Source organism: Balaenoptera physalus, assembly GCF_965194825.1.
Source record: "Balaenoptera physalus genome assembly, chromosome: 15".
Classification (NCBI taxonomy): Eukaryota; Metazoa; Chordata; class Mammalia; order Artiodactyla; family Balaenopteridae; genus Balaenoptera; species Balaenoptera physalus.
The window spans coordinates 96,051,677-96,066,600 of NC_138894.1; the positions used below are offsets into that span (position 1 = coordinate 96,051,677).

At 42.9% G+C, this 14,924-nt stretch overlaps 1 long non-coding RNA gene across 1 annotated transcript; it reads left to right on the forward strand.

Moving 5' to 3' along the window:
* The first annotated feature begins 6,901 nt into the window (after nucleotides 1-6,901).
* Nucleotides 6,902-11,082, forward strand: LOC309644400. Its single transcript, XR_014254405.1, has 3 exons — nucleotides 6,902-7,454; nucleotides 8,399-8,605; nucleotides 8,677-11,082. It is a non-coding gene; the product is annotated as an uncharacterized lncRNA (long non-coding RNA).
* The last annotated feature ends 3,842 nt before the right edge of the window (nucleotides 11,083-14,924 follow it).

Genomic DNA, 14,924 nt, shown 5'->3' on the forward strand with positions numbered 1-14,924 from the left:
CATATGACCCAGCAATCCCACAACTAGGCATATACCCAGAGAAAACCATAATTCAAAAAGATGCATGGACCCCAATGTTCATTGCAGCACTATTTACAATAGCCAGGTCATGGAAGCAACATAAGTGTCCATCAAGAGACGAATGAACAAAGAAGATGTGGTACATATATATAATGGAATATTACTCAGCCATAAAAAGGAATGAAATTGGGTCATTTGTAGAGACATGGATGGACCTAGAGACTGTCATACCTTGTGGAGTAAGTCAGAAAGAGAAAACAAATATTGTATATTAACGCATATATGTGGAATCTAGAAAAATGGTACAGATGAGTCGGTTTGCAAGGCAGAAATAGAGACACAGATGTAGAGAACAAACGTACGGACACCAAGGGGGGAAAACCATGGTGGTGGGGGGGATGAATTGGGAGATTGGGATTGACATATATACACTAATATGTATAAAATAGAGAACTTATAAGAACCTGCTGTATAAAAAAAAAATTCAAAAAAAAAAAATAGGTGCTTTTAGTCTCACAGTCACAACTTATTCTACTGATATTTATGTTAGAAAATACCTGCTGGGCTTCCCTGGTGGCGCAGTGGTTAAGAATCCGCCTACCAATGCAGGGGAAATGGGTTCGAGCCCTGGTCTGGGGAGATCCCACATGTCGCGGAGCAACTAAACCCGTGTGCCACAACTGCTGAAGCCCGTGTGCCTAGAGCCAGTGCTCCACAGCAAGAGAAGCCACGGCAATGAGAAGCCCGTGCACCACAACGAAGAGTAGCCCCTGCTCTCCGCAACTAGAGAAAGCCCAAGCGCAGCAACAAAGACCCAACACAACCAAAAATAAATAAATTTTTAAAAAAAGAAAGAAAATACCTGCTAACTGGTTTTTATGCATTTGCTAGTTTCTTTATTCTTTAACTGTACAGTAAGTCAGTCAGTAATACGGTGATTGAGTAACAAGCCTCAAGAGAAATATGATCTTATTCTCTGGCTTTTAAGGTACTTTGTTAACCTTTTTCTGGTGTATCATCATGGACTCCTGACTTGTATTCACTTTATAACAACCAACCTCAGCCACTATTCTCCTTCAATGTTCAAGTTGTCTTACTCAGTTTGGGCCAGAAGGAGCCCCTTTTAAATCAGTTCCCGTGTCCTGTGATTGCCATTAATCTCTAAGCATCTTCTCACCTTCTGGCATAAGGAGGTGTTCCAAGCTCATTTTGTACTATTCTGTCTCAGACGTGGGATTAGCCTTTTCTCCAAAGAGCCTTGATTCCTTTTATTAAAAAGTGATATTGGAGGCTGGAATTTCAGTACTAGGGTGCATCATGGAGGTCCTCTTACACCACTTCAGTAGGCAGGGCTAGAAAAGATGCATTTTTACAATAGTTTTTTCATATAAAGCCATGAGTTCATATTGATATTTCCAGTCCAGTTCTAACAGAACAGTTCCTTTTAATATCCTTGATTATATAATTGTATCTCCTTTTACAATAAACATCTTAAACATGAAAGCACAATTTACCTAAACATGTAAATGCAATTACTTACTTGCTTTATCTGGCAGTATGAGAGAACAAATTCAAAATAACAATTCAGGGCTTCCCTGGTGGTGCAGTGGTTAAGAATCCGCCTGCCAATGCAGGGGACATGGGTTCGAGCCCTTGTCCGGGAAGATCCCACATGCTGTGTGCGCCACAACTACTGAGCCTGCGCTCTAGAGCCCACGAACCACAACTACTGAGCCCACGTACTACAACTACTGAAGCCCGCACGCCTAGAGCCCGCGCTCCGCAACAAGAGAAACCACCACAATGAGAAGCCCGTGTACCACGATGAAGAGTAGCCCCCGCTCGCCACAACTAGAGAAAGCCTGCGCACAGAACGAAGACCCAACACAGCCAAAAATAAATAAAATAAATCTAAAAAAAATAACAATTCAATATTAATATAAATCATACAATTGTTACTGAACCAAACTTGGGTCCGGTCAGCTGCGTGCAGCAGAGCCAATTTACTGACCCCTGGTTGTGGTGAAGGAAAGTACAGCATTTATTGCAGACACCAAGCAAGGAGAATGGGTGGCTCATGAGTGAAAGAACCAAACTCCCCGATGGATTTCAGGGAAAGGTTTTTAAAGACAGGGTGAGGGAGAGGGTTAAGGGGTGTGTAATCGACTCATGCATGTCCTTTTGATTGGTCGGCGGTGAGGTAACAGGGTGGCATTTTAGGAGTCAACATCATCAACTTTCTGGTTCCATTCAATCTTGGGGCTGCATGCCGGCAGTCAGCACGCATGCCGGTGGTCAGCATACAGTCAACTTCCTCCACCTGGTTGGGGTTTTAGTATCCGTAAAACAACTTAAGAATGTGCGTCAGACTTATCTTTACCTTTGAAACAGAACTGGGAGTTCTTGTGACTGATATATTTTTTAAGTTATGGATGTTCTCCTGCCTGACTGTCCTATCTTTGTTTCTGCATTCTTTACTTCCCCAAATATTAACTGCGAGGGCCTGTTCTTTGTTCCACATGTAGGAGCCTAGGAGGTCACAGTGTATTTCCATAGCCTCTTTTCCCAATTAATAATAAGCGAGGACACAAACAGGTCTGTCATTGGGAAGGCCTCTACTGGGCCTGCTCGGTTTCACTTCCCCCTTTTCTTTGACTCTTTTCCATCCTGAAGGGAGCAGGGGATGGGACAAGAAAGAGAATAAAGTTTTAAATGAAGAGGTTAATCATAAACTCAGCAGGGGAACTCAGTTTTGGGGGAACTCAATTTCACAATTGCTTAATAAAACTCAAAAATTTTCTAGTAGGATTTGCAGTTTGTTTGCTTTGTTCCACATTATGTCTCATTCTGGTGTGTATTGAAATTTCTCTGATAGAGAGTTTGGGTCAATCATTTGAGATTGTTTTCACTTTGAGGATCTTTTTAAAAGATATTTATTTATTTATTTGTTTGTTTATGTATTTTGGCTGTGCCAGGTCTTAGTTGTGGCATGCGGGATCTTCATAATGGCATGCAGGGTTTTTAGTTGTGGCATGTGGACTCTTAGTTGCAGCATGCATGTGGGATCTAGTTCCCCGACCAGGGATCGAACCCAGGCCCCCTGCATTGGGAGTGCAGAGTCTTACCCGCTGGACCACCAGGGAAGTCCCCACTTTGGGAATCTTGACATCCTAACAACTAATAGTTCTAAGGTCATAGAACAGGGTAGTTTTCAGCTAGACAGAAGACACAAGAGTTTATTTTACCTCCAGTTAATGGAAAGAACTTCAACAACTCAGTCTCCAAAATTCTTTAAATATGTTCATTTAGCTATCATCTAACATCTATCATTTTGTCAGTATACCAATGGCTAAATGCATGTACAATGGTGAGGAATGGGATATTTTTTTTTTTTTGGCCGCGCCACACAGCATGTGGCATATTATTTCCCTGACCAGGGATGGAACCTGTGCCTCCTGCCATGGAAGTGCAGAGTCTTAATCACTGGACTGCCAGGGAAGTCCCAGGAATGGGAATTTTAGAGTCTCTGGTAGAACTAGGTTGTGCTCCAAACCAGAACTTTATCTTTTTATCAAATCAATAATTGTTGAATTTCCTATCTTATTTTTCCTTTTCTGAAGCCAACTGTTGGGCCTCTCTAGCCAGTTTTTCTAAATTATCATTTGGGGAAATAGCACTTTGGACCATGACAGAGGTTTGGCTGCTCTTGCCCCTTTAAGGGCAGCATTCATTGCAGGAATACCAGCAAGGTGTTTTCCCCTAGCTTCCAGAGAGTCAAGTTTATATATACTACATATTCTTTATTCATTGATCTACCAGTGGACAATTAAGTTGCTTCTTTTACGGAACCAAACTTGGGTCTGGAGGCTGTCTTTTCCACATTGTGTATTCTTGCCTCATTTGTCATAGAGTCATTGACCATGTAAGTGTGGGTTTATTTCTGGGCTCTTTGTTCTGTTCCATTGATCTACGTGTCTGAATTTGTGCCCGTAGCATCCTATTTTGATTACTGTATCTTTGTATTATAGTTTGAAATCAGGGAGCATGATACCTCCAGTTTTGCTCTTCTTTCATAAGATTGTTTTGGCTATTCAGCGTCTTTGTATTTCCATACAAATTTTAGAATTGTTTCTTCTAGTTTTGTGGAAAATGCCAGTGGTATTTTGATAGGGATTGCAGTGAATCTGTAGATTGCCTTGGGTAGTATGGACAATTTAACAATATTAATTCTTTCAAGCCATGAGCACAGCATATCTTTCCATTTGTTTGTGTCATCTTCAATTTCTTTCATCAATGTCTTATAGTTTTCCAAGTACAGATATTTACTTTCTTAGATTTACTCCTAGGTATTTTATACTTTTTGATAAGATTGTAAAATGAGATTGTTTTCTTAATTTTACTTGATAATTTGTTGTTATTGTATAGAAACACAACAGATTTCTGTATATTAATATTGTATCCTGCAACTTTACTGAATTCACTAGTGAGTTCTAGTGGTTTTTTGGTGGTGTCTTTAGGATTTTCTATGTATAATATGATGTCATCTGCAAACAGTGACAGTTACTTCTTCCTTTCCAGTTTGAAATCCTTTTATTTCTTTTTCTTCTGTGATGGCTGTGGCTAGGACTTCCAATATTATGTTGGATAGAAGTGGTGAGAGTGGGCATCCTTGTCTTGTTCCTGATCTTAGAGGAAATGCTTTCAGCTTTTCACCCTTGAATATGATGTTAGCTGTGAGCTTATCATATATGGACTTTATTATGTTGAGGTATGTTCCCTCTCTACCCACTTTGTTGAGAATTTTTATCAAAAATGGATGCAGATTTTGTCAAAAGCTTTTCATGCATCTATTGAGATAATCACGTGATTTTTCTTCAATTCATTAATGTGGCCTATCATATTGATTAATTTGCAGATATTGAACCATCCTTGCATCCCTGGGATAAAACCCGCTTGATCATGATATATGATTGTTTTAATGTTTTGTTGAATTTGGTTTGCTAATATTTTGTAAGGACTTTTTAAAAATCAATGTTCGTCAGTGATACTGACCTGTAATTTTCTTTTTTTTGCAGTGTCTTTTTCTGGTTTTGTTATCAGAGTGAGGCTGGCCTTGTCGAATGAGTTTGGAAGCCTTCCTTCCTCTTCAATTTTTTTGAATGGTTTCAAGAAGATAGGTTTTTGGTTTTTTGGGTTTTTTTGTTGTTTTTAAATTTATTTATATTTACTTTTGGCTGTGTTGGGTCTTCGTTTCTGTGCGAGGGCTTTCTCCAGCTGTGGTGAGCGGGGGCCACTCCTCGTCGCGGTGCGCAGGCCTCTCACTGCCGCGGCCTCTCCCGTTGCGGAGCACAGGCTCCAGACGCGCAGGCTCAGTAGTTCTGGCTCACAGGCTTAGTTGCTCCACGGCATGTGGGGTCCTCCCAGACCAGGGCTCGAACCCGTGTCCCCTGCATTGGCAGGCAGATTCTTAACCACTGCACCACCAGGGAAGCCCAAGAAGATAGGTTTTAACTCGTTTAAATGTTTGATATAATTCATCTGTGAAGCCCTCTGGTCCTGGCCTTATGTTTGTTGGGAGTTTTTTGATTACTGATTCAACTTCATTACTAGTCATTGGTCTGTTCATATTTTCTATTTCTTCTGATTCGGTCTTTGGAGATTATATGTTTCTTGGATTTTATCAATTTCTTCTAGGTTGTCCATTTTATTGGCGTATAATTGTTCACAGTAACCTCATGATCCTTTGTATTTCTGTGGTGTTGGTTGTAACCTCTCCTCTTTCACTTCTGATTTTATTTTGGGAGGGGGCTCTCTTTTTTATTTCTTGATGAGTCTGTCCAAAGGTTTATCAATTTTATTTATATTTTCAAGAAACCACCTCTTAGTTTCATTAACCTTTTCTATTTTTTTTAGTCTCTATTTCATTTATGTCTGCTCTGATCTTTATGATTTCTTTCCTTCTACTAACTTTGGGTTTTGTTTATTCTTCCTTTTCTAGTTACTTTACATGTACGGTCTGGTTGTTCATTTGAGATTTTTCTAGTTTCCTGAGGTAGGCTTGTATCATTATAAACTTCCCTCTTAGAACTGCTTTTGCTGCATCCCATAGATTTTGGATTGTTGGGGTCACATTTTCATTTGTCCTCATTGATTTCTTCAGTGACAATTGGTTCTTAATAGCATATTGTGTAGCCTCTTTGTGTTTGTGTGTTTTTCCAGGTTTTTCCTTGTGCTTGATTTCTAGTTTCATACCATTTGGGTCAGAAAAGATACTTGATATGATTTCAGTTCTCTTAAATTTATTGAGACTAGTTTTGTGGCCTACACATGATCTATCCTGGAGAATGTTCCAAGTGCACTTGAAAAGAATGTGTATTCTGCTGCTTTTGGTTGAAATTCTACATATATATCTTCACCTGGTCTAATGTGTTGCTTATAGCCAGTGTTTCCCTATTGATTTTCTGTCTGGATAATTTGTTCATTTATGTAAGTGGGCTTAAAGTACCCTACTATTATTGTGTTACTGTTAATTTCTCCATTTATGTTTGTTAATATTTGCTTTATGTATTTAGGTGCTCCTATGTTGTGTGCATATGTATTTACATTTGTTATATTCCCATGTTGGATTGATCCATTTGTCATTATGTAATGTCCTTCTTTGACTCTTGTTACAGTCTTTGTTAAAGTCTATCTTGTCTGATTTGAAGTGTTGCTTCTCCTGCTTTCATTTTGTTTCCAGTTGCATGGAATACCTTTTTCCATCCCCTCACTTTCAGTCTGTATGTGTCTTTAGATCTGAAGTGAGTCTCTTGCAGACAGCATATAAATGAGTCTTGTTTTTTTTTTTTTTTAAACAAGGACATTTTAAATTTATTTATTTATTTATTTTTGGCTGTGTTGGGTCTTCATTTCTGTGCAAGGGCTTTCTCTAGTTGTGGTGAGCGGGGGCCACTCTTCATCACAGTGCGCGGGCCTCTCACTGTTGCGGCCTCTCTTGTTGCGGAGCACACGCTCCAGACGCACAGACTCAGTAGTTGTGGCTCACGGGCCTGGTTGCTCCACGGCATGTGGGATCCTCCCAGACCAGGGCTCGAACCTGTGTCCCCTGCATTGGCAGGCAGATTCTCAACCACTGCACCACCAGGGAAGCCCGAGTTTTGTTTTTGTATCCATTCAGCTACCCTATCTCTTTTGATTGGAGCATATAATCCATTTACATTTAAAGTAGTTATTAATATGTATGTACTTATTGCCATTTTATTGTTTTCTTGTTTTATAGTTATTTTTTGTTCTTTTTCTCTTCTTTTGCTCTCTTTGTGATCCAATAACTATCTTTAGTGTTATGTTTGGCTCCTTTTCTCTTTTCTTGCATATGTATCTATTGTAGATTTTTGGTTTTTTGTTACCAATAGATTTATGTATAGCCATATATAGTGAAGTCCCTTTAACATTTCTTGTGAAGCCAGCTTGGTGTTAAGCTAAACTCTTTCAGCTTTTTCTTGTCTATAAGACTCTTTATCTATTCTTCAAATCTTAATGATAACTTTGCCTGGTATTCTTGTTTTTGTTCCTTTCATCACTTTAAATATATCATGCCACTCCCTTCTTGCCTGCAAAGTTTCTGCTGAAGGGTCAGCTGATGGTCTTATGAGAATTCCCTTGTACATAACTAGTTGCTTTTCCCTTTCTGCTTTTAAGATTCTCTTTTTATCTTTATTTTTTGCCATTTGAATCACAATGTGTCTTGATGTGGTCCTCTTTGGGTTGATCCTGTTTGGAACTCTCTGTACTTCCTGGACCTGGATGTCTATTTCTTTTCCCAAGCTAGGGAAGTTTTCAGCTATTATCTCTTCAAATAAGCTCTCTGCCCCCTTTTCTGGCATCCCTGTAATGCAAATGTTATATGCTTGATGTTGTCCCCGAGGTCTCTTAAACTGTCCTCATTTTTTTAAAAATTCTTTTTTCTTTTTTATGTTCAGCTTGGTTGGTTTCCACTACTCTGTCTTCCAGTTTGCTGAGCCATTCCTCTGTATCATCTAATCTACTGTTGTTTCCTTCTAGCCTATTTCTTATTTTAGGTATTGTATTCTTCAGCTCTGTCTCATTCTCTTTCTTTAACTCTTTGTTAAACTTCTCACTGTGCTCATCCATTCTTCTCCCAAGCTCTTTGAGGATCTTTATGACCATTGCCTTGAACCGTCTATCAGGTAGACTGGTTATCTCCACTTCACTTAGTTTGTCTTCTGGGGTTTGATCTTGTTCCTTTGTTTGCATCATGTTCCTCTGTCACCTCATTTTGCCTAATTCTGTACTTTTATTTCCAGGTAGTAGGTAGGTCTGTTACATTTCCCAATCTTGGAAAAGTAGCCTTATGAAGGAGACGTCCTATAGGGACCCTTCCTATAGGACCCTCCCCTCTGTTCACTAGAGCTGTATGCTCGAGGGGTGCCTCCTCTGTGGGCTTTGTGGGCTCTTTTGTTGTAGCAGGGCTGACCATTGTCAGCACACTGGTAGGTAGGGCTACCCCCTGCCTCATAGCCCTGCCTCATGCAGAGGCTGCTGGTCTGCTGGTGGGTGGGGCCTGGTCCTGGCACAGCAGACTTTGGGGATTGGGGGTCCTCAGGCTGGTGCCATCCCACTGGTGGGTGGGGCTAGGTCCTGGGGTTCCTGCTTGTAGGGCTCAGAGGGTCCCAGGACTGATGCTGACCCGCTGGTGGGTGGGCAAGCCCCTGTTGCTAATAGGCTAGAGGAAGGACTCCAAAGTGGCTCTTGTCAGCACTAGTGTCCTTGTGGTAGAATGAGCGCCCCAAACTGGCTGCCACCAGCATCTTTGTCTGCAGGGGGAGTCTCGGTTGCCTCTTGCCTCTCTGGGAGGCTCTCCAAGATCAGCAGCAAGTGGCTTTGACCCAGACTCCTTTCAAACTACTGCCTCTGTTCTGGGACTTGTAGCATGTGAGATTTTGTGTGTGCCCTTTAAGAGTGGAGCCTCTGTTTTCCTATAGCCCTCTGGCTCTCCTGTACACAAGCCCTACTGGCCTTCAAAGCCAGATGTTCTGGGTCCCGGTGCAGGACCCCAGGCTGGGGAGGCTGATGCCACGCTTGGACCCCTCGGTCCTTGGAGAGAACCTCTGTGATTGGGATTATCCTCCTTTTTGTGGTTGTCTACCCAGGGGTGTGGGTCTTGACTGTACCACATCTCCGCCCCTCCTACCGGTCTCGCTCTGGCTCCTTCTTTATTTCTTTAATTGTGGAAAATCTTTGTGCTAGTCTTCAGGTCATTCTCGTTGACAGTTTCTCTGTAAATAGTTGTGATTTTGCTCTTCCTTTGGGAGGAGGTGAGCTCGGGCCCTTCCTGCCCCGCCATCTTGGCCGCACTGCTAGTTTCTCCCCTTCCTTTTCATGTAGAAAAAGGAAAGCAGGTGGGGGGGGCGGGATCTGATAACTGGGATGCCCATGGGCAGGTGGGTTCTCCAAACTTTTCTTCATGGCCTTGAAGACCATGTCATCTGGTTCTTCCCATAAAATTGGGTCAGGGTTGTTATTGTTCAGTAAAACATAGAGAAGTTTGTCCATAAGAGAGAAATTTGGAATCCAATTTCAGCTGTAACTAGCTGGCCCAAGAAAACCTCTCAGCTGGTTAACTTATGACACCATGAAGCCTGTCTGAATCTAAGTGTAGTCCTTGCTCTGATATCAGATGCCCTAAGTATCGAACCTGGGTTTGGGAAAACTGCCATTTTTCTTTGGCAGTCTTATATCCCTTTCTGGCAAGTAGATTCTATCTTCCTGTGAAGAGGCTTGAAAAGGAGAGCAAAGAAGCAAATCTACATATTGCAACAAAGTAGAACCTTTAGGGAACTTTATTTTATATCATCCAGATCAGCCTTAAGGATTTGTGAGAAATAAGGACTCTCAGTAAAACCCTGAGACATTACTGTCCAGGTGAATTGTTTTTCTTTCAAGTGAAGGGGAAAAGGTATTGGCCTGTTTCATTGACCGGAATACTAAAGAATGCACTTGAGAAATAAAATATTGCCTGCCATATCAGTAAACAAATGATGCCACAGTCATCAGCGACTGCAGCCACCTCCGAAGGTGAGCAGTGAGCCCTGAGGGAAGGAAACAAAGAATACCTGACATCTAACAGCCATCAGACTGCAGCCACTCCCGAAGGTGAAACTCAGCATGTGAAAACAGAGAATACTGGCCCCAGGTAGCTGAGGTAGCTGAGGTGCATATCAAAGGAATGATGTCAGTGAGCCCAGACTCTTGCATCTTCCCATGCATAGAAAAAGCGCTAAATTCCTTAACTTGAGATATCGTTTTCTTTTATTATCAGTAATCTTTTGTTCCTACAATGTGCCCTTTGTTGCAAAACTCCTGTATATCCTAACTCCCCCCTCACCTCCTTGGAGCAGTTCTGTCAGGGTTACTTGAGATGCTGCCTCCCGGGCTTGAAGTCCTCAGTATGTCCGCCAACTAAAACATAACTCTCAACTTTTAGGTTGTGCAATTTTTTAGTTGATACACTGCATAAATCAATTACAGTAAAGGATTTACTTCTGGTGGGAATGGATGTATGAGGGTTAGGAGCAACAGGATGTCGAAGGATAACAGTGTTGTTTATTGCCTGGAGGTTCTGGACAAACCTCCACCCTGGGCCTTAGGGAGTGTTCCAGGGAACAGTACAAGGGATAATGAAGTCTTGAGATTTGTAATGCGCTTTGGGCTTTATGCCTCGAAGGGCTTCTTTACTTAGAATATTGATCAATTCTGGGAAGAGTTTTTTGAGGGATCTGTTTTGATGACAGATTCGCTGTGAGTTTTGCCAACATCAGCTGGAGATTTTGCCCATAATGAGGTTGGTAGCTGATTCAATAGGACAAACGATCAGTGTTTTCAGGATCAGCTCTAGTATCATCAGAGAGGAACAAATAAAAGACGTCAAAGTGTCAATTAATTCTCCTGATTGTTTACTGTGATGACTACTGTCAAATTCTACAATTATTCCCACCTTTTGAGAGAAAGAAATTCTGGCATGATACTTCTTTAAGAAATCTCCACAGGGCTTCCCTGGTGGCGCAGTGGTTGAGAATCCGCCTGCCAATGCAGGGGACACGGGTTCGAGCCCTGGTCTGGGAAGATCCCACATGCCGCGGAGTAACTGGGCCCGTGAGCCACAAGTACTGAGCCTGCGCATCTGGAGCCTGTGCTCCGCAACAAGAGAGGCCGCGATAGTGAGAGGCCCGCGCACCGCGATGAAGAGTGGCCCCTGCTCGCCGCAACTAGAGAAAGCCCTCGCACAGAAACGAAGACCCAACACAGCCAAAAATAAACAAACAAATAAATAAATAAAGACTGATATTATCTGTTAAAAAAAAAAAAAAACATCAAGTCTAAAAAAAAAAAAAAAAAGAAATCTCCACAAAATAAATAGATAGGAGCGGAGGAACTAAGGTTGAAAGGGTATGTATTTCTCAAAGGGTCTAAACAAAAGGGAATAGATTCAGACACAGGAACCTGTTGAGGTTCATTAGAGATTCCACTATTTGAACTGTTTTAGTGCTCCGAGGCAGGGGCTGTTTAAGTAGTGAAGTTGAGCACTGAGCGTGTGGGTCCAGTGTCCTTTAGGACTAGAAATAATTCATCCCAAATCTGCAGAAATGTTTCTCCAAGCTGATTAAGAGGGAGGATTGGGAAGAGCCCCTGCAGTTCCTTGGAGCCCCCCATTGAGAACTGGGAGGATGTCAGAAAGACTGGAGGCACCTAAAATGCTTAAATTTGTAATAGTCTCCTTTCCAATGTCCTGGATCTTCGCAATAATAGCAGAAACTGGGAGTATTTGGTTTTGTTAAGGAGCCTTCATTTGCTGAAGTTGAAGATGAAGAATTTTGGGGTCCTGCTTGGACATGACTCACCTAGTGTGAGAGAGCTGGTCTGCAGAGGAACTAAATCTGGAGTGGACATGGTTCCCCATGTCATCCTGGTGCTTTTTACTAGAAGGGAAAAATCCCAGTTCAGCCCATTAATCAACATAGCGCTAAAAGCTACCCAAGATCTGAAGGAAAACCAGAATTAAAAAAAAAAAAAAATCTGAGGGGCTTCCCTGGTGGCACAGTGGTTAAGAATCCGCCCGCCAATGCAGGCGACACGGGTTTGAGCCCTGATTCAGGAAGATCCCACATGCCGCAGAGCAACTAAGCCAGTGCGCCACAACTACTGAGCCTGCGCTCTAGAGCCCGCGAGCCACAACTACTGAAGCCTGTGCGCCTAGAGCCCGTGCTCCACAACAAGAGAAGCCACCACAGTGAGAAGCCCGCACACCACAACAAAGAGTAGCCTCTGCTTGCCGCAACTAGAGAAAGCCCACGCGCAGCAACAAAGACCCAACGCAGCCAAAAATCAAATAAACAAATAAATAAATAAAACAATCTGAAGTTGATTGTAATACTCATGAGCAGATTTATCAGATTTTTGTGTGCAAGCCTGAGTTTTGTTCCATTAATAGGCTTTGGGAAAGCCCTAGGAACTGCTCAGTGAAGTTGCCTAGTGATTGCTCCAGCCTGACCATGTAAGTTAGTGGGCTGATACCTCAGCTGTAATTCTAGAGACCTGTCAGGATTTTCCCCATCAGTTGTCTTCATGCAATGCTGGGCTGGCCTTCACCGATGAGCTTATGAAGGAGCTGATGTAAGTCAGGAACCAGGTTGATAAATCTGAACGACTATATTAAATTCCTCAGCAGATCTGTGAGAACCTTCAGTTACTTTGGGAAATCTTTGACCGTGGCTCACCGTTCAGCCTTAGTCCAGGGAGTATATGAAATTAAGGGTTTAGACTTTGGCTCCTCAAAAGCCTTAATTTCAAAGGACGTTTTCTGACAAGTTCAGAGGAGAGGGGGTGGGGAGAGTTTCAGAGCAAAAGAAAAGTTCGAGGAGAGAACTAGTGTGAGGGAACTGAGGGTGTAGAGGAGGGTAGGTGGCACAGAAGGGAAGGAGGGAGGTGGAGGCAGGCAGTGTGGCCACGAGGAGGGCCGAGGGAGAGACACGAGATGGTGCCAGAGGGGAGCCTGAGGCCAAGAAGCCAAGAAGAGGAGCCTGAGGCTTCTGGGCCACTTTCTCTTCCTCGAATCACTGTTGCCTCAATTGATCATAAAATCTTATCTTGCAGAGAGACAATTTTAGACCCATGATAATGTTGGGAAGCCGCAAAATGCCAATTAAAATAAGCTTTCCACTCAGTTTTGGAAAACTTTGAGCTATTTTAGTCCAATTTGGTTGTGAGGAAATTAGGTTTGGGATTTCAAAAGTCTCCCATAAGGGCCATTGACATTCTAGACTGCCTTTGGTCAGATCGGTCCATTTAGTTAGAAACACACATGAGGGAGGCACGCGGTTTTTAAACATAAAACCAGTTGGAGCCCCTGTACAGGGGGTTCCTCAAAATACTCAGTTAGATAACTGGGATTCCATTTCCTAGAGGTTTTCCTCTCCAGTAAAGAACAATTTTCAAACAGCTTAAATGGTTTACAGCACAAACGGCTCAATTCAAACAGCTTGCAAGCCAGTCCCAGCCAGTCATAAGGAGACAGCGTGGTCCTGGAGGAGCCCAGCTGAGGTCTGTTTTTCAGCCCATCTTCAGGAGGCCGCCCTTCTGAAGGGACAGGCCAAAGGCTGAAAACCCAGCACTTCTTCCCCTGAAGCAGTCCCTTCCCAAAGGAATTGGGCCAACAGCATTTTCAGCCAGCTTTGGTTGAAACAGTCTGACCTCAAGATTAGACCGAAGTGCCAAATGAAAACTTATACAGAGCAAGGCCTTAACTGGAGAGATGAAACCTTTAAATAGATCCTGAATAAAGCCTGGAGAGCTTCAAACACAAACAGGCCGTGAGCTTGGATGCAGGAGAAAGATGTACCTTCAAACTCCAGGGTCAGCAAGAAAAGCAGTGAGCCCAATGGGGCAATGTGGGTACCACCCCCGTCTGCTCACCCGGAGGTGTTGGGAATCTTCTCCAGTCCCTGTAAGGGCAAGAAAATTGATGACCTGAAACAAATAGACTGCCAGGTATTTCTCCAGCAAAGATGGGTTTATCCAGGATCAGCAGAGAGGTGGTGCGCCACGCGGAAGCCCTGCATGGGGAGGGAAAGAGCACTTCTATGGAGAGGAAGGGGGAGGCGGGGGGGCTGTGGTGGGCAGTCTGTGGCTTTTCGTTGGCTAAGTCCTTGCCTGGAGAGAAGGGGAGTCCTTCTTCCTGTTGGGCTCTGCCATTGTTGCAGGGCATGCGAGCTCCCCGTTCTGGTCTCCCAACTCTATTTAATTCTGCCAATTAATTCTTTACACTGGGTAGTTCCGGTCCAGGACAGAATACTGCCAGGGCAGGGAGCACAGTTAAACAAGCAAGATCTGTTCTCCTTTAAAAAGTCACTTCTTTTTTTCTTTTTTAATTTATTTAATTAATTAATTTATTTATTTTTGGCTGCTTTGGGTCTTTGTTGCTGCACGCGGGCCTTCTCTAGTTGCGGCGAGCGGGGGCTACTCTTTGTTGCGGTGCATGGGCTCTAGGCACGCGGACTCAGTAGTTGTGGCGCATGCGTCATGTGGGATCTTCCCGGACCAGGGCTCGAACCCGTGTCCCCTGCATTGGCAGGCAGATTCTTAACCACTGTGCCACCAGGGAAGTCCCTAAAAAGTTATTTCTTTATTGTATAAAAGTCCCCATGAACAAGGATGCTGTGTTGGGAATGCTTTATCTCAGCTCTGTGAGGCAGAAAGCCTAGAGGTTGGTTGGGTGAGAAAGCCTGGACTTCAAAGTCATTCTTTCCCCTCCAAATCACACCTCCCAATGTTAATAATAATAAAGTGACAGAAGGAGAGTTACCAATGGGTCCTTGAAGGTAAAATGA